The sequence below is a fragment of the Ranitomeya imitator genome, chromosome 1, assembly GCF_032444005.1.
Source record: "Ranitomeya imitator isolate aRanImi1 chromosome 1, aRanImi1.pri, whole genome shotgun sequence".
Taxonomy (NCBI): Eukaryota; Metazoa; Chordata; class Amphibia; order Anura; family Dendrobatidae; genus Ranitomeya; species Ranitomeya imitator.
In genome coordinates, this window is record NC_091282.1 from 1050834718 (window position 1) to 1050853918 (window position 19201).

The 19201-nt window shown below is 46.5% G+C and overlaps 1 pseudogene; it reads right to left on the reverse strand.

Annotated features, from left to right (window-relative positions):
- Positions 1-487: 487 nt before the first annotated feature.
- Positions 488-13898, reverse strand: LOC138656677 (polymerase delta-interacting protein 3-like; annotated as a pseudogene).
- Positions 13899-19201: the final 5303 nt, after the last annotated feature.

Below are 19201 nucleotides of genomic sequence, written 5' to 3' on the forward strand. Positions count from 1 at the left end.
CTCACATCAGCAGACTCCCGTCTCCTCTCTCACCTCACTCCTCTCTGCAGCTTCCTCTCCTCTGAGTCCTCACACACTGCTCGCCTCCTCCTCTCCCTGCTCACCGCCGACTTCAGTATCTTCTCCCACAAACATTACCTGCTTCTCTGCAGTCTGCTCCAGTGCTCTTACAGTAAGAAGAGCGCGCAGCGTGTCACATGACCGGCGTCAGGAGGAACATGATGCACTTGGGCTGCTGCTGCTTTAAGGTACAGCACCCATTTCTGCCCCATACAATAGTCAGGGCAGCAATGCCCTGATGGCGGCCTTGCGCCCGAGACCCCCTCCCCTGCAGCAGCTGGGACTGAGGTGGGTGGGCGGGGGGACCCCCCGGACTTAAAAAAAAAATATATATTTTTTTTAAACTTGCTCAGGTGCCACCCCCCTGCATTGTCCCCGCCCTAGGCACGTGCCCTCAAGTGCCGAGTGGCAAATACGGCCCTGGGTGTCACTTAATCTTAGAAGTTATGGGCTGATCTGATGTTATCACACTACCATTCAAAGGAAAATTGCATTTCATTGGTTGTCCATCTAGGTATTTGTATTTTTTGCAGGCACCAACTGCATCTTCCTTTCTTACAAACACAACCTCTGCATCTCCAGAACTCAACAGGCAGGTGTGCTTCAATGCACCACATACACAGAAAAGCTCCACGATATCTTCCTCTGTGACTCTTGGATGCAAATTATTAATGGTCATTTTTGTGCCTTCTAAAGAGCCAAAGACAGACTCTTTATGAGTGGGTCCTACTGATGAACTGGCCTCCTCTGTGACAAGTCTCCATAACACGTGGGTTAGAGGCTTTCTGTGCAATAAAGGTGCCTATTGGCGAAGTGTCGTGCTGAGTAGATATGGGAGCTGTGTATGCATCATTCTGTAACACTTTAGTAAGAGGTAAAGTTTGCCCAAGAGAAAATGAAATTCCAGACAATCACGGCCTTTTTTGCACATTGTTTGCAGCTGTGATCTTCATCTTTTGGCGGTAAAGTTCCAAGTCATCATTAGTACCATAATCGTCCATACTGTATCTTGTAAAGAGGAAATCAGTTTTTCACCAGGTTCGTGGTTAACTACGTTTATTGGCATTCCTTTAACAGCGTTCGTTACACTGGAACAAATATATATCGGCTGTGGCATTCGGATATTCTTGGTAATATGTATGGGTAGAGATGAAGAACCTTGTGCCACGGGTGTGTTGATAGTTATGGCTAGTGCACTGCACTTTAAACTTAGTTTTTCATGAGCATCCATCAGTTTGTTTGGTTTTTCCAATAACACTGATCTGTAGGGTTGAGCGACCTTGACCTTTTTAGAGTCGAGCCGTGTTTCGCGAAACCCGACTATCTTAGAAGTCGAGTCGAGTGGAATCGGCCGATTATCGCGAAAAGTCGGGTATCGCCCGAAACACGAAACCCAATGCAAGTCAATGGGGGAGCATAGTCGGCAGTGAGTGGAGGCCAGGAAAACACCTACACTGCCCATTTTAATGGCAAAAACATCCATTCTTGTTACAGAAGCTTGTCAATCGTAATTTAGCTTATAATAATTGGAAGGCATTTGAAATTGGGGGTCATTTGGCTAAAGTTGTGGGGGGTAGGGCTGGTTCAAGTAATTAGTGGGCCCAGGAAATCTGGACCACGTCACGGCAGTGGAGCAGGGAGACGTAAGTATTTCAACTTTGCAAGTGCTGTGATCCTGAGCAAGCAGGGGGGGCCCACTAGTTGGCATTGGCAATGGCACAGGGCGCCTCAAAGTACAGCGGTGTGTTTGCACGGCGGGGGCGCCTCCCACCGGCAGCAACACTTTTGCGTACTATGAGAGGCCCTGTGCCAGTGACGTCGCCAACTAGTATTCCTCCCCCCACCTGATGAAGGAACCTGCACTTTCATCTGCACCTTCCTCTTTGTCCCCGTGTAAGGTGGTATGGTATGCGGGAAGAGGAACCTGACTTTCAGCAGGGTCACAATCTTGCTATGTAGCGTGCACGGGGAATTTTGCGTTATGGGTCAATGTACCAGCAGACTCATCTATCACTGGCTGGGCAATGGGCAGGATGAGGAGGAAACACAGATATAGGCCCAAAGAATAAAGTTGGCTAAATGAAGTTCAAAATTGGTAACACAGGACTAACCAGGGGGCATTGCAGTGGAGGACAACTGGAATGAGAGGCTGACACAGAGAGTAGGCCCAAATCAGTAAGTAGTCGAAATGCATTTCAAAATTGGCAACCGTAGTAAACAGGCGGCACAGCTTTGTTCAGTGGAGGAGAACAGCAAGGAGTAGCAGACACCGATAGTAGGCCCCAACTGTTGTGAATTCTGTGGCTGAATTCACTCCTGTGGTCACAAGTGGTACTGCAGCTTCTGAGCTTCCTCCCTCAGGTGTTCTGGTGAGCTCGTTAACTGCTTCATTACTTAACTCCGCCTGATGCTGCTATCCTTGCTCCTTGTCAATGTTTCAGTGTTGGATCTGAGCTTCTCCTGATTGTTCCTGTGACCTGCTGCTCTGTATAGCTAAGTGCTTTTTGCTTTTTTGTTGCTTTTTTTCTGTCCAGCTTGTCTTTTGTTTTGCTGGAAGCTCTGAGACGCAAAGGGTGTACCGCCGTGCCGTTAGTTCGGCACGGTGGGTTTTTTTTGCCCCCTTTGCGTGGTTTTGCTTTAGGGTTTTTTGTAGACTGCAAAGTTCGCTTTACTGTCCTCGCTCTGTCCTAGAATATCGGGCCCCACTTTGCTGAATCTATTTCATCCCTACGTTTTGTCTTTTCATCTTCCTCACAGTCATTATATGTGGGGGGCTGCCTTTTCCTTTGGGGAATTTCTCTGGGGCAAGTCAGGCCTATTTTTCTATCTTCAGGCTAGCTAGTTTCTTAGGCTGTGCCGAGTTGCCTAGGTAGTTGTTAGGCGCAATCCACAGCCGCTTTTAGTTGTGTTTAGGATAGGATCAGGTGTGCAGTCTACAGAGTTTCCACGTCTCAGAGCTCGTTCTTGTATTTTTGGGTATTTGTCAGATCACTGTGTGCGCTCTGATCGCTAAGCACACTGTGTTTCTGGATTGCCTTCATAACACCTGTCATTAGCAAACATAACACCCAACCCAACCAGTAGGCCAAATGCAGTCTAACATTAACAACTACTTAACGAGAGCCTGAAAATGGAATTTCAGGACAGGAAACCAGGAGAACAGCAAGGAGTGGCAGACACCGATAGTAGGCCCCAAACCAACTAGTACGCCAAATGCAGTTGTTCCATTTAACCACAATTTAATGAGAGCCTGAAGGTAGAAGTTCAGGAAAGGCAACCTGTAGAACACCTTGGAGTGTAACACACCATCTCTCTACACCCCATACCCAATTTGTAGGCCTAATGCAGTGTAGTTTTCAACAACTACTAAACGAGAGTCGGAAGATCGAAGCAATGTGGACGAAACCTGGGGAACACCTTGGAGTGTAACACACCATCTCTCTACACCCCATACCCAATTTGTAGGCCTAATGCAGTGTAGTTTTCTACAACTACTAAACGAGAGTCGGAAGACCGAAGCAATGTGGACGAAACCTGGGGAACACCTTGGAGTGGAACACACCATCTCTCTACACCCCATACCCAATTTGTAGGCCTAATGCAGTGTAGTTTCCAACAACTACTAAACGAGAGCATGAAGATCGAAGCAATGGAGAGGAAACCTGGGGAACACCTTGGAGTGGAACACACCATCTCTCTACACCCCATACCCAATTTGTAGGCCTAATGCAGCGTAGTTTCCAACAACTACTAAACGAGAGCCAGAAGATCGAAGCTCAGGAAAGGCAACCTGGAGAACACCTTGGAGTGGAACACACCATCTCTCTACACCCCATACCCAATTTGTAGGCCTAATGCAGCGTAGTTTCCAACAACTACTAAACGAGAGCATGAAGATCAAAGCAATGGAGAGGAAACCTGGGGAACACCTTGGAGTGTAACACACCATCTCTCTACACCCCATACCCAATTTGTAGGCCTAATGCAGTGTAGTTTCCAACAACTACTAAACGAGAGCCGGAAGATCGAAGCTCAGGAAAGGCAACCTGGAGAACACCTTGGAGTGGAACACACCATCTCTCTACACCCCATACCCAATTTGTAGGCCTAATGCAGCGTAGTTTCCAACAACTACTAAACGAGAGCATGAAGATTGAAGCTCAGGAAAGGCAACCTGGAGAACACCTTGGAGTGGAACACACCATCTCTCTACACCCCATACCCAATTTGTAGGCCTAATGCAGTGTAGTTTCCAACAACTACTAAACGAGAGCATGAAGATTGAAGCAATGGAGAGGAAACCTGGGGAACACCTTGGAGTGGAACACACCATCTCTCTACACCCCATACCCAATTTGTAGGCCTAATGCAGCGTAGTTTCCAACAACTACTAAACGAGAGCATTAAGATCGAAGCAATGGCGAGGAAACCTGGGGCACACCTTGGGGAGGCAGACACCGTTAGTAGGCCCTACCAAAGTTGTACCCCCAATGCAGTTTTAAAATTCCTAGAGGCTGAAAACAAGACTATTGAGGCTCAGCTTTTTTCAAAGGAACACAGCTGAATTGAGTGGCGCAGACAGACACAGGTAGTAGGACTTAAACCAAAAATGTGGCTCACTGCAGCTTAAAAAAGTTACAGGGGTACACAAGCAGCAGTGCTCTGGGCAGTGGAGGACAATTTCAATAGTGGACCGCAGACAGACTTTGTACGCCTACTATTAAAAAAAGAATGCTCTATGCAATTAAAAATAGGTTCCAGGGGTCCACGGGCAGCAGTGGTGTGGTCAGTGGACGAGTATTGGAAGGAGGGACCGCAGACAGGCGTAGTAGGCCTAACATAACAAAATTAGGCTGTAGACACTGTAAAATTGGTTCCAGGGGTACACGGGCAGCAGTGGTGTGGTCAGCGGAGGAAAATTGGAATTAGGGACTGCAGACAGACTTTGTAGGCTGTCCCCTGTGGACCATGCATCCAACACATTAACCCAGTGCGCCGTAATGGACACGTAACTTTTTGTGGACATGCCTACTGGTCCATGCGTCTCTTGTCAGGTGCACCTTTCTACTGTTTGATTGCCTGAGTGCTATGACAATGCAGACTTTTTCATGCCGCTGGAGGGCTGGGATGGCTTTTCTCGCAAAAGAAATGTCGACTGGGTAGCTTGAACCGTTGCACAGCGTAGTTCATCTGGGCTTTCTAAATATAAAACAAAGAAAAAAAGGAGGCTACATGCACTTTCAGCTGGGTTCCAGGGGTACACGGCCAGCATTGGCCTGGTCAGTGGAGAACTATTGGAAGGAAGGACCGCAGACAGGCTTCGAAGGCCAAACATAATAACAGATGGCTGTAGGCAATTTTAAATTGGTTCCAGGGGTACACGGGCAGCAGTGGTGTGGTCAGTGGAGGCCTAGTGGAAGGAGTGACAGCAGACAGGCATCGAAGGCCTAACATAATAACAGATGGCTGTAGGCAATTTTAAATTGGTTCCAGGGGTACACGGGCAGCAGTGGTGTGGTCAGTGGAGGCCTAGTGGAAGGAGTGACCGCAGACAGGCATCGAAGGCCTAACATAATACCAGATGGCTGTAGGCAATTTTAAATTGGTTCCATGGGTACACGGTCAGCAGTGGTGTGGTCAGTGGAGGCCTAGTGGAAGGAGTGACCGCAAACAGGCATCAAAGGCCTAACATAATAACAGATGGCTGTAGGCAATTTTAAATTGGTTCCAGGGGAACATGGGCAGCAGTGGCCTGGTCAGTGTAGTAGTAGTAGAAAGAACGGACCGCAGACAGGCTTCGAAGGCCTAACATAAAAAAATTGGGCTGGCTGTAGGCAATTTTAAATTGGTTCCAGGGGTACACGGGCAGCAGTGGTGTGGTCAGTGGAGGCCTAGTGGAAGGAGTGACCGCAGACAGGCATCGAAGGCCTAACATAATAACACATGGCTGTAGGCAATTTTAAATTGGTTCCAGGGGAACACGGGCAGCAGTGGCCTGGTCAGTGTAGTAGTAGTAGAAAGAACGGACCGCAGACAGGCTTCGAAGGCCTAACATAATAAAATTGGGCTGGCTGTAGGCAATTTTAAATTGGTTCCAGGGGTACACGGGCAGCAGTGGTGTGGTCAGTGGAGGCTTAGTGGAAGGAGTGACCGCAGACAGGCATCGAAGGCCTAACATAATAACAGATGGCTGTAGGCAATTTTAAATTGGTTCCAGGGGAACACGGGCAGCAGTGGCCTGGTCAGTGTAGTGGTAGTAGAAAGAACAGACCGCAGACAGGCTTCGAAGGCCTAACATAATAAAATTGGGCTGGCTGTCGGCAATTTTAAATTGGTTCCAGGGGTACACGGGCAGCAGTGGTGTGGTCAGTGGAGGCCTAGTGGAAGGAGGGACCGCAGACAGGCTTCGAAGGCCTAACATAAAAAAATAGGGCTGTTGGCAATTTAAAATTGGCTCCAGTGGTACAAGGGCAGCAATACAATGGTCAGTGGAGGCCTAGTGGAAGGAGGGACCGCAGACAGGCTTCGAAGGCCTAACATAAAAAATAGGGCTGTTGGCAATTTAAAATTGGTTCCAGGGGTACACGGGCAGCAGTACAATGGTCAGTGGAGGCCTAGTGGAAGGAGGGACCGCAGACAGGCTTCGAAGGCCTAACATAAAAAAATAGGGCTGTTGGCAATTTAAAATTGGTTCCAGTGGTACAAGGGCAGCAGTACAATGGTCAGTGGAGGCCTAGTGGAAGGAGGGACCGCAGACAGGCTTCGAAGGCCTAACATAAAAAAATAGGGCTGTTGGCAATTTAAAATTGGTTCCAGTGGTACAAGGGCAGCAGTACAATGGTCAGTGGAGGCCTAGTGGAAGGAGGGACCGCAGACAGGCTTCGAAGGCCTAACATAAAAAAATAGGGCTGTTGGCAATTTAAAATTGGTTCCAAGGGTACACGGGCAGCAGTACAATGGTCAGTGGAGGCCTAGTGGAAGGAGGGACCGCAGACAGGCTTCGAAGGCCTAACATAACAAAAATGTCAATACAATGGTATTGTCAGTGCCAGGCATTGAAGGATGTCAGCGCATAGACTAAACATTGGTGGAGCTGTGAGAGATAATTTTGCAAGTGGTAGAGCACTGTTTGAGCTGGGGGGGAACTGTCTTGTGGCCGGCGGTACAGGCCCAGGGCCCCTCATATTACAACGGTGTGTCTGACGTTGGGTGCGCACCACCACCGCCAGAGACACTTTATTGTACTATGAGGGACCCAGTGGCAGTGCCGTCGACCAAAAGCGGGCACACCCACCTCTTCAGACAAACAGCACTCTCACAGGTGCTGGCGCCAAGTGGCGATACCACGGCCCCATGTGGGGAGTTTGGCCATTTAGTGAGGTGTAAACATGTCGTATGCTGGACAATCAGGTGCAGAAAATTACGAGATTGGAAAAGTCATTCAGAATAGTCCACAGGCAAGACCTTTTCATAGGAAAGCTAGGTGTCAGCCGGGCAAGGTGTGGCAAAAGATTTCGAAATCCAGTTGTGGTTCATTTTAATGAAGGTTAGATCATCTACATTTTGGGTAGCCAGACGAGTCCTTTTTTCTGTTAGTATTGAACCTGCAGCACTGAATACTCTTTCTGATAGGACACTAGCTGCCGGGCAAGCAAGCTCCTGCAATGCATATTCTGCCAATTCTGGCCAGGTGTCTAATTTGGATGCCCAGTAATCAAATGGGAATGACGGTTGAGTGAGAACATCGATAAGGGATGAAAAATAGTTTGTAACCATACTGGACAAATGTTGTCTCCTGTCACTTTGAATTGATGCTGCAGTACCTGTCCTGTCTGCGGTCATAGCAAAATCACTCCACAACCTGGTCAGAAAACCCCTCTGGCCAACGCCACTTCTGATTTCTGCCCCTCTAACACCTCTGGTCTGCTGGCCCCTGCAGCTCGTGTGAGAACGATCACGGGCGCTGTGTGCAGGGAATGCCAGAAGCAAACGGTCAACAAGAGTTGATTGTTTGGTTGCTAATATTATTTCCAAGTTGTCATGTGGCATTATATTTTGCAATTTGCCTTTATAGCGAGGATCAAGGAGGCAGGCCAACCAGTAATCGTCTTCGTTCCTCATTTTAGTAATGCGTGTGTCCCTTTTGAGGATACGTAAGGCTGGGTTCCCATTGCGTTATGGTACCGCGTTTAACGGACAGCGTTGCACGGCGAAATTAACGCCGTGCAACGCGCCATGTTCGGCACGCGCTAGCGACGCGCCGGTGTTTCCTGGCGCGCCGCGGACGCTGCAAGCAGCGTCCGAGGCGCGCCCGCGGTCCGTTCCCCGCACTCGCAGATCGGGGATCTGCGAGAGCGGGACGTTACCGCGACCCCGACCGCAGCCCCATAGAAAACATTGCGTCAGCGCAATCCGCTAGCGCTAGCGCTAAACGGATTGCACTAACGCAATGTGACCCTAGCCTTAGGCGTAATCCGCCATGTGGGCCAAAGTTCCAGTTCTCAAATCTGCGGTTGTGCTTGGTTGAGGTGCAGTTTCAGGCAAATCCACGTCACTTGTGTCCCTCCAAAAACCAGAACCCGGCCTTGCCGCGCCAACAATTTCCAGTGGCCCCGGAAAAGCTTCCTCATTAAAAATATAATCATCCCCATCATCCTCCTCGTCCTCCTCCTCCTCTTCACCTGCTACCTCGTCCTGTACACTGCCCTGGCCAGACAATGGCTGACTGTCATCAAGGCTTTCCTCTTCCTCAGCTGCAGACGCCTGATCCTTTATGTGCGTCAAACTTTGCATCAGCAGACGCATTAGGGGGATGCTCATGCTTATTATGGCGTTGTCTGCACTAACCAGCCGTGTGCATTCCTCAAAACACTGAAGGACTTGACACATGTCTTGAATCTTCGACCACTGCACACCCGACAACTCCATGTCTGCCATCCTACTGCCTGCCCGTGTATGTGTATCCTCCCACAAAAACATAACAGCCCACCTCTGTTTGCACAGTCTCTGAAGCATGTGCAGTGTTGAGTTCCACCTTGTTGCAACGTCTATGATTAGGCGATGCTGGGGAAGGTTCAAAGAACGCTGATAGGTCTGCATACGGCTGGAGTGTACGGGCGAACGGCGGATATGTGAGCAAAGTCCACGCACTTTGAGGAGCAGGTCGGATAACCCCGGATAACTTTTCAGGAAGCACTGCACCACCAGGTATAAGGTGTGAGCCAGGCAAGGAATGTGTTTCAGTTGGGAAAGGGAGATGGCAGCCATGAAATTCCTTCCGTTATCACTCACTACCTTGCCTGCCTCAAGATCTACAGTGCCCAGCCACGACTGCGTTTCTTTCTGCAAGAACTCGGACAGAACTTCCGCGGTGTGTCTGTTGTCGCCCAAACACTTCATAGCCAATACAGCCTGCTGACGTTTGCCAGTAGCTGCCCCATAATGGGAGACCTGGTGTGCAACAGTGGCAGCTGCGGATGGAGTGGTTGTGCGACTGCGGTCTGTGGACGAGCTCTCGCTTCTGCAGGAGGACGAGGAGGAGGAGGAGGGGGTGCGAACGGCTACAGCCAACTGTTTCCTAGACCGTGGGCTAGGCAGAACTGTCCCAAACTTCCTGTCCCCTGTGGACCCTGCATCCACAACATTCACCCAGTGTGCCGTGATGGACACGTAACGTCCCTGGCCATGCCTACTGGTCCATGCATCTGTTGTCAGGTGCACCTTTGTGCTCACAGATTGCCTGAGTGCATGGACGATGCGCTCTTTAACATGCTGGTGGAGCGCTGGGATGGCTTTTCTGGAAAAAAAGTGTCGACTGGGTAGCTCGTAGCGTGGTACAGCGTAGTCCATCAGGGCTTTGAAAGCTTCGCTTTCAACTAACCGGTAGGGCATCATCTCTAACGAGATTAGTCTAGCTATGTGGGCGTTCAAACCCTGTGTACGCGGATGCGAGGCTAAGTACTTCCTTTTTCTAACCATAGTCTCATGTAGGGTGAGCTGGACTGGAGAGCTGGAGATTGTGGAACTAGCGGGGGTGCCGGTGGACATGGCAGACTGAGAGACGGTGGGAGATGGTATTGTTGCCGCCGGTGCCCTAGATGCAGTGTTTCCTACTACAAAACTGGTGATTCCCTGACCCTGACTGCTTTGGCCTGGCAAAGAAACCTGCACAGATACTGCAGGTGGTGCGGAAAATGGTGGCCCTACACTGCCGGAAGGGATGTTGCGTTGATGACTAGCTTCATTGGCCGAGGGTGCTACAACCTTAAGGGACGTTTGGTAGTTAGTCCAAGCTTGCAAATGCATGGTGGTTAAATGTCTATGCATGCAACTTGTATTGAGACTTTTCAGATTCTGCCCTCTGCTTAAGGTAGTTGAACATTTTTGACAGATGACTTTGCGCTGATCAATTGGATGTTGTTTAAAAAAATGCCAGACTGCACTCTTTCTAGCATCGGATACCTTTTCAGGCATTGCAGACTGAGCTTTAACCGGATGGCCACGCTGTCCTCCAACAGGTTTTGGCTTTGCCACGCGTTTTGGGCAAGATACGGGCCCGGCAGATGGAACCTGTTGCGATGTTGATGCCTGCTGCGGCCCCTCCTCCTCCGCTTCAGAACTGCTGCCGCCTGCACCCTGTTCCCCCAATGGCTGCCAATCGGGGTCAAGAACTGGGTCATCTATTACCTCTTCTTGTAGCTCGTGTGCAACTTCGTCTGTGTCACCGTGTCGGTCGGTGGTATAGCGTTCGTGATGGGGCAACATAGTCTCATCAGGGTCTGATTCTTGATCATTACCCTGCGAGGGCAATGTTGTGGTCTGAGTCAAAGGACCAGCATAGTAGTCTGGCTGTGGCTGTGCATCAGTGCACTCCATTTATTTAACTTGTAATGGGCATGGACTGTTAACTGCTTCACTTTCTAAGCCAGGGACGGTATGTGTAAAGAGCTCCATGGAGTAACCCGTTGTGTCGCCTGCTGCATTCTTCTCTGTTGTTGTTTTTGCTGAAGAGGACAAGGAAGCGACTTGTCCCTGACCGTGAACATCCACTAACGACGCGCTGCTTTGACATTTACCAGTTTCACGAGAGGAGGCAAAAGAGCTAGAGGCTGAGTCAGCAAGATAAGCCAAAACTTGCTCTTGCTGCTCCGGCTTTAAAAGCGGTTTTCCTACTCCCAGAAAAGGGAGCGTTCGAGGCCTTGTGTAGCCAGACGACGAACCTGGCTCCACAGCTCCAGACTTAGGTGCAATATTTTTTTTCCCATGACCACCTGATGCTCCACCACTACCACTACCCTCATTACCAGCTGACAATGAACGCCCCCGGCCACGACCTCTTCCACCAGACTTCCTCATTGTTTTAAAAACGTAACCAAACTAACGGTATTTGTTGCTGTCACACATCTTACACGGTGAGCTATAACTTCAATATGATTTAGCTACCCCTTTACAGGTGGGTGAGACCACAACGAAAATCAGGCACAATGTTACACACTGTTTTTGGTGGCACCAAATGAGAGAGATGCCACACACGCAGGACTGTCACTGAAGCACAAATGTTAATATTAATCTCCCACTGTTTTTTTTTTTTTTTTTTTTTCAGGGAGACTTTAGAAACAAAATAAAATAAAATGATTTTTTCAGGAAGAATTTAGAAACCAAATAAAATAAAATGATTTTTTCAGGGAGAATTTAGATAACAAATAAAACAAAAAATAGGCTTTCTATGGCCCACTGAGTGAGAGATGACGCACATAGGAGTCAGGAGTGGCACACAAGCCCAGAGGCCAATATTGTTCTCCCAATGATTGATGTAGTGATTTTTTCAGGTAGATTTTGGAACCCAAATCAAGCTAAAAAAATAATAGGCTTTCTATGGCCCACAATTGGAGAGAGAGAGAGAGATGGCACACCCAGGAGTCAAGACTGGCACACAAGCAGAAAGGGCAATATTAATCTCCCACTGATTTGATTTTTTTTTTTTCAGGGAGACTTTAGAAAAAAAAATAATAAAAAAAAATGATTTTTTCAGGAAGAATTTAGAAACCAAATAAAATAAAATGATTTTTTTCAGGGAGAATTTAGAAAACAAATAAAACAAAAAATAGGCTTTCTATGGCCCACTGACTGAGAGATGGCACACACAGGAGTCAGGAGTGGCACACAAGCCCAGAGGCCAATATTAATCTCCCACTTATTTTTTTTTTTCAGGGAAAATTTATAAACCCAATAAAAAAAATTATAAATAGGCTTTCTATGGCCCACTATCTGAGAGAGAGAGAGATGGCACGCTTAGAACTGGCACACAAGCCCAAAGGCCAATATTAATCTCCCTTTTTTTTTTCAGGGAGAATTTATAAAACCAAAAAAAAAAAAAATAAATAGGCTTTCTATGGCCCACTCTTTGTGAGAGAGATGGCACACTTAGGACTGGCACACAAGCCCAAAGGCCAATATTAATCTCCCACTGATTGATTTATTGATTTTTTCAGGTAGAATTTAGAACCCAAATAAAGCAAAAAAAAAATAGGCATTCTATGGCCCACTGAGTGAGTGATGATGCACACAGGAGTCAGGAGTGGCACACAAGCCCTGAGGCCAATATTTTTCTCCCACTGATTGATGTAGTGATTTTTTCAGGTAGATTTTAGAACCCAAATCAAGCAAAAAAATAAATAGGCTTTCTATGGCCCACTGAGTGAGAGATGGCACAGACAGGGATGGCACTCTAGCAGAAATGCCAATCTTAATCTCCCACAAAAAAAAAAAAAAAAAAGGAACTGTCCTTCAATTACTATCTCCCTGCAGTAATCTCAGCCAGGTATGGCAGGCAGCAATAAGGAGTGGACTGTTGCACAAATTAAATAAAAAGTGTGGACAAACAAACAAGATAGCTGTGCAGAAAGGAAGGAACAAGAGGATTTGTGCTTTGAAAAAAGCAGTTGGTTTGCACAGCGGCGTACACACAGCAATGCAGCTATCAGGGAGCCTTCTAGGGCAGCCCAATGAGCTACAGCGCTGAGGAAAAAAAAAATGTAGCTTCCACTGTCCCTGCACACCGAAGGTGGTGTTGGACAGTGCAAATTGCTACAGCGCAAGCGGTTTGGTGGTTAATGGACCCTGCCTAATGCTATCCCTGCTTCTGACGAAGCGGCAGCAACCTCTCCCTAAGCTCAGATCAGCAGCAGTAACATGGCGGTCGGCGGGAACGCCCCTTTATAGCCCCTGTGACGTCACAGACAGCAAGCCAATCACTGCAATGCCCTTCTCTAAGATGGTGGGGACCAGGACCTATGTCATCACGCTGCCCACACTCTGCGTTTACCTTCATTGGCTGAGAAATGGCGCTTTTCGCGTCATTGAAACGCGACTTTGGCGCAAAAGTCGCGTACCGCATGGCCGACCCCGCACAGGGGTCGGATCGGGTTTCATGAAACCCGACTTTGCCAAAAGTCGGCGACTTTTGAAAATGAACGACCCGTTTCGCTCAACCCTACTGATCTGCTTTGTATAATTCAGCATCTCACGAGCATGTTGCACTTTGTTCTTTATACGGATACGTGCGTCTTTGGCAACATATTTCTTACGGGCATCTTTTATGCAGAGCTTCAGATGCGCATCTGTTACACTGTTATTCTGACAGGCATGAAACGCATTCTGGTTATTGGTGGTGGGCGGATAAACGACTAATTATTGTAGGCTATATCCTGGATCTCATACCTCCCATAGCCACCGCTGTTATTAATCCTGTACATTCCTATTCCTGCCATCTCCATGCCCCTTTTCCTGATCACTTCATCCAACAACTGGTCCACCATATTTTTGCTAAAATCCTGCATCTTCCCAGCAGGAACTGTAGGAAACCACGTTACTGTTTTCTAGGGTGTTTATGATGCCCATAAAACAAAAAAGTTTACACACTATGGTGATGTGTACCCCCTAGGGGGAAATGTTTGTCAGCTCATACACTTAGTGCATGGCCATTCCAAGTATAGGAGACCTGCTCCTTTGTAATAGGAAAAAAAAATTATGAGGCCCTCCTCCACATTTCTTCTCCATGCATTCACTTATTGGGGTGCATTTTACTTTGGTGCAGGGCAGGCCTTGCATTCAATGCATACGCTAACAGTATGGCAGTACCAAATTCCTAATAATGGGAACTTTGGTTTCATGTGGCCATCCAGGACGTCTGTTCAATGGGTTGTTGGGGTGCGTGTAACTTTGGTGCAGGAGAGGCCCTTCATACAATGAATAGGCTAACAGTATGGCAGTACCAAATGAAAAAAATGGAAACTTTGGTTTCATGTGGCCATCCAGGACGTCTGTTCAATGGGTTGCTGGGGTGCGTGTAACTTTGGTGCAGGAGAGACCCTTCATACAATGCATAGGCTAACAGTATGGCAGTACCAAATGAAAAAAATGGAAACTTTGGTTTCATGTGGCCATCCAGGACGTCTGTTCAATGGGTTGCTGGGGTGCGTGTAACTTTGGTGCAGGAGAGACCCTTCATACAATGCATAGGCTAACAGTATGGCAGTACCAAATGAAAAAAATGGAAACTTTGGTTTCATGTGGCCATCCAGGACGTCTGTTCAATGGGTTGCTGGGGTGCGTGTAACTTTGGTGCAGGAGAGACCCTTCATACAATGCATAGGCTAACAGTATGGCAGTACCAAATGAAAAAAATGGAAACTTTGGTTTCATGTGGCTATCCAGTAGGTGGGCTTAAAGGCTTATTGGAGTGCATGTTACTTTGGTGCAGGGCAGGCCTTGCATTCAATGAAAAAGCATACACTATGGGAGACCGACTTTCTTATAATGGGATCATTTTTTCAGGAGGCCCTCCTGTGCGTCTCGTGAAAAAGGTATTGGGGTGTGTCCTAATTTTTGGCAGCCCAGCCACTCACTGCATAGGCAATAACAGTATAGGAGACCGACTGTATAATAATGGCCCTTTCAGAATAAATGCCACCTGATGCCACTATATTAATAGGCTTTGTGACATTAAGAGTCCATCCTTCATAAATAAAATAAGATGTGTCTGATGATGTGTCGCACACCACATGGCCAGCTAAGGTTGTTAAATGTTACAATGATATTTCCCAGTGAATGCATTTGTATTAGTTGAAAGCAATGCTAAAGTTGAAAAACGCATCAAAAACGCTACGTGTGAACATAGCCCAAGTGGTGGAGGAACATTTTGGTCTGGGGTTAATTATTTTGCCTTATATATAATTCATTACCCTGGAAAGGATATCCATTAACATATTTCCCAGGAAAATTTTGGCTTCGGTTTTATATGTTTTGGGTGCGCCTGTAAAAATGGCATAAGTCTCTGACAACATTTCTCAAAGTTGTGATCTGGGAGTCAGAAATGCTTCCAAGGGCATTCCCCATGATGTTCCCATGTCATTTGAGCACTGTTTCCATCATTGTCAGACGTTTTCAGACCTTAAAAGGACCCCCGGGGGAATCACGGTAAAAATGCTCGGTTTTCCAATAGACATACATTGGGCTCGCTGTTCTGGCTGAGTACCCGAGTATTACAAATTGCTCGACCTGAGCAACAAGTACCAGAGCATTTTAGTGCTCGCCTATCACTAGTGACCATCTCAAATTTGAAGTGACTACCTCACATTTGATGTGACTTTAGGTGATTATTCTAACAGAAAATACCCAAAAGTGACACCATTCTAAAAACGGCACCCCTCAAGGTGCTCAAAACCACATTCACATTATTGACCCTTCAGGTACTTCACGAGAACTAAAGCAATGGGGAAGGAAAAAATTAACATTTAAAACATTTTTCACAAAAAAATTTACTTTAGACTCAAACTTTTTTATTTTTACAAGTTTATCAGAAGAAAATGGACGAAAAAATTGTCCTGCAATTTCTCTTGACTATGCCATTACCTCCTCTGATGGGGAAGCCACTGTTTGGGCGCATGGCAGGGCTCAGAAGGGAGGGAGCACCATTTGACTTTTTGAACACAAAATTGGCTGGAATTGATGGCGATTACCGTGGCGCATTTGGAGACCAGCTGATGTGCCTAAACATTGTAAACACCCCAATTCTAATTTCATCCTCAACACAGCCCCAACCCCAACCCTAACCCAAACACACTCCTAACCCTAACCACCATGTTAACCCCAACTCAACCCTAGCCCTATACCCTAACACAACTCTAACCTCAACACAGCCCTAACCCCAACACCACAATAAGCCCAACACTACAACACTAACCCCAACACCACAGCCCTAAACCCAACACCTCAACCATAATGCCAACACAACTGTAATCCCAACACAACCGTAATCCCAACCGTAACTCCAACACAACCCTAACCACAGCTCTAACCCCAACCCCAACTCTGAGACAACCTTAAACCTTACATAACCCTAACCACAGCTCTACCCCGACACTCACCCCAACCTTAACCCTAACCCCAACCTTAACTCTAACACCAACAATAAACCACAAAGAATTGAAAAAATTACAATTTGTTTATTTTATAATTATCTAACTAAGGGAGTGACGAAGGGGCTTTGATTTACTATTTTTTTTTATTTTTGATCACTGTGATAGGGTATGTCACAGTGATCAAAATGATCCCCCTCCATCTTTATTGATGACATTGCCAAGTACCATGCAAGCTACACAAGCTACGCAGACTCCTTCTGCAGACTGCAAGCAACTCTTGAGGGCAGTGTAGACAACATTGCCAGAGGACTCGAGCAAGTTTCCCAGCAGATCAAAAACCTGATGATTTGACTTTCACTCCACCAAGCAATCCCAGAACAGAGCTCTCTCCTGTGCCTCCACCCTGATGTCTACCTCCAGACAGAGCTACTCATCATAGGAGACCTTCTGTTAGTACTGCCACAGATATGGACTCACCCAGGCACAGTGCTATCAGTGAAAATAGCCACCCCTGAAGTAGAGGACTGACTCTTAAGAGAAAGAAGGAAAGATCCAGATGGAGCAGCAATGTGAGTGCCCTGCTTCATCTCGCTCTTCCTGCGCATAATTTTCCTAATAAATTGTGCTCTTCTGGAGGCTCTTGTCGACACCTGCTCACAGGTAACTACTTTGCAGAAGTGGGCATATCTTGAAAATTGGGACTTTAGCTATTTAAATAACCAGCTTGATGTCATTGTAGCCAGTAAATGTCAATCAATTCCACACCAAGCATACTCTGAGCCCACTATTCATGTTGGGGACATTATGCTGCCAAGGGTGTCATTGTAACTGATGTAGAGGATGAAGGTTTTGTTGTAATGGTTCTAGGCATGAATGTTCTTAGAAATTGTTTTCCAGGAGTGTATTTCAAGTCTCTCTCCCTACAACTACATTTGGGGTATCAGCGTACTCAGGACAAAGCTTAGAGATGCCCTTAATCTGGTAGACTGGGACAATATCCTCAGAAATGAGAATACAGATAATAAATGGGAAATGTTTAAGAACATCCTAAATAGGCAGTGTAAGCGGTTTATACCTTGTGGGAATAAAAGGACTAGAAATAGGAAAAACCCAATGTGGCTAAACAAAGAAGTAAGACAGGCAATTAACAGTAAAAAGAAAGCATTTGCACTACTAAAGCAGGATGGCACCATTGAAGCTCTAAAAAACTATAGGGAGAAAAATACTTTATCTAAAAAACTAATTAAAGCTGCCAAAAAGGAAACAGAGAAGCACATTGCTAAGGAGAGTAAAACTAATCCCAAACTGTTCTTCAACTATATCAATAGTAAAAGAATAAAAACTGAAAATGTAGGCCCCTTAAAAAATAGTGAGGAAAGAATGGTTGTAGATGACGAGGAAAAAGCTAACATATTAAACACCTTCTTCTCCACGGTATTCACGGTGGAAAATGAAATGCTAGGTGAAATCCCAAGAAACAATGAAAACCCTATATTAAGGGTCACCAATCTAACCCAAGAAGAGGTGCGAAACCGGCTAAATAAGATTAAAATAGATAAATCTCCGGGTCCGGATGGCATACACCCACGAGTACTAAGAGAACTAAGTAATGTAATAGATAAACCATTATTTCTTATTTTTAGTGACTCTATAGCGACAGGGTCTGTTCCGCAGGACTGGCGCATAGCAAATGTGGTGCCAATATTCAAAAAGGGCTCTAAAAGTGAACCTGGAAATTATAGGCCAGTAAGTCTAACCTCTATTGTTGGTAAAATATTTGAAGGGTTTCTGAGGGATGTTATTCTGGATTATCTCAATGAGAATAACTGTTTAACTCCATATCAGCATGGGTTTATGAGAAATCGCTCCTGTCAAACCAATCTAATCAGTTTTTATGAAGAGGTAAGCTATAGACTGGACCACGGTGAGTCATTGGACGTGGTATATCTCGATTTTTCCAAAGCGTTTGATACCGTGCCGCACAAGAGGTTGGTACACAAAATGAGAATGCTTGGTCTGGGGGAAAATGTGTGTAAATGGGTTAGTAACTGGCTTAGTGATAGAAAGCAGAGGGTGGTTATAAATGGTATAGTCTCTAACTGGGTCGCTGTGACCAGTGGGGTACCGCAGGGGTCAGTATTGGGACCTGTTCTCTTCAACATATTCATTAATGATCTGGTAGAAGGTTTACACAGTAAAATATCGATATTTGCAGATGATACAAAACTATGTAAAGCAGTTAATACAAGAGAAGATAGTATTCTGCTACAGATGGATCTGGATAAGTTGGAAACTTGGGCTGAAAGGTGGCAGATGAGGTTTAACAATGATAAATGTAAGGCTATACACATGGGAAGAGGGAATCAATATCACCATTACACACTGAACGGGAAACCACTGGGTAAATCTGACAGGGAGAAGGACTTGGGGATCCTAGTTAATGATAAACTTACCTGGAGCAGCCAGTGCCAGGCAGCAGCTGCCAAGGCAAACAGGATCATGGGGTGCATTAAAAGAGGTCTGGATACACATGATGAGAGCATTATACTGCCTCTGTACAAATCCCTAGTTAGACCGCACATGGAGTACTGTGTCCAGTTTTGGGCACCGGTGCTCAGGAAGGATATAATGGAACTAGAGAGAGTACAAAGGAGGGCAACAAAATTAATAAAGGGGATGGGAGAACTACAATACCCAGATAGATTAGCGAAATTAGGATT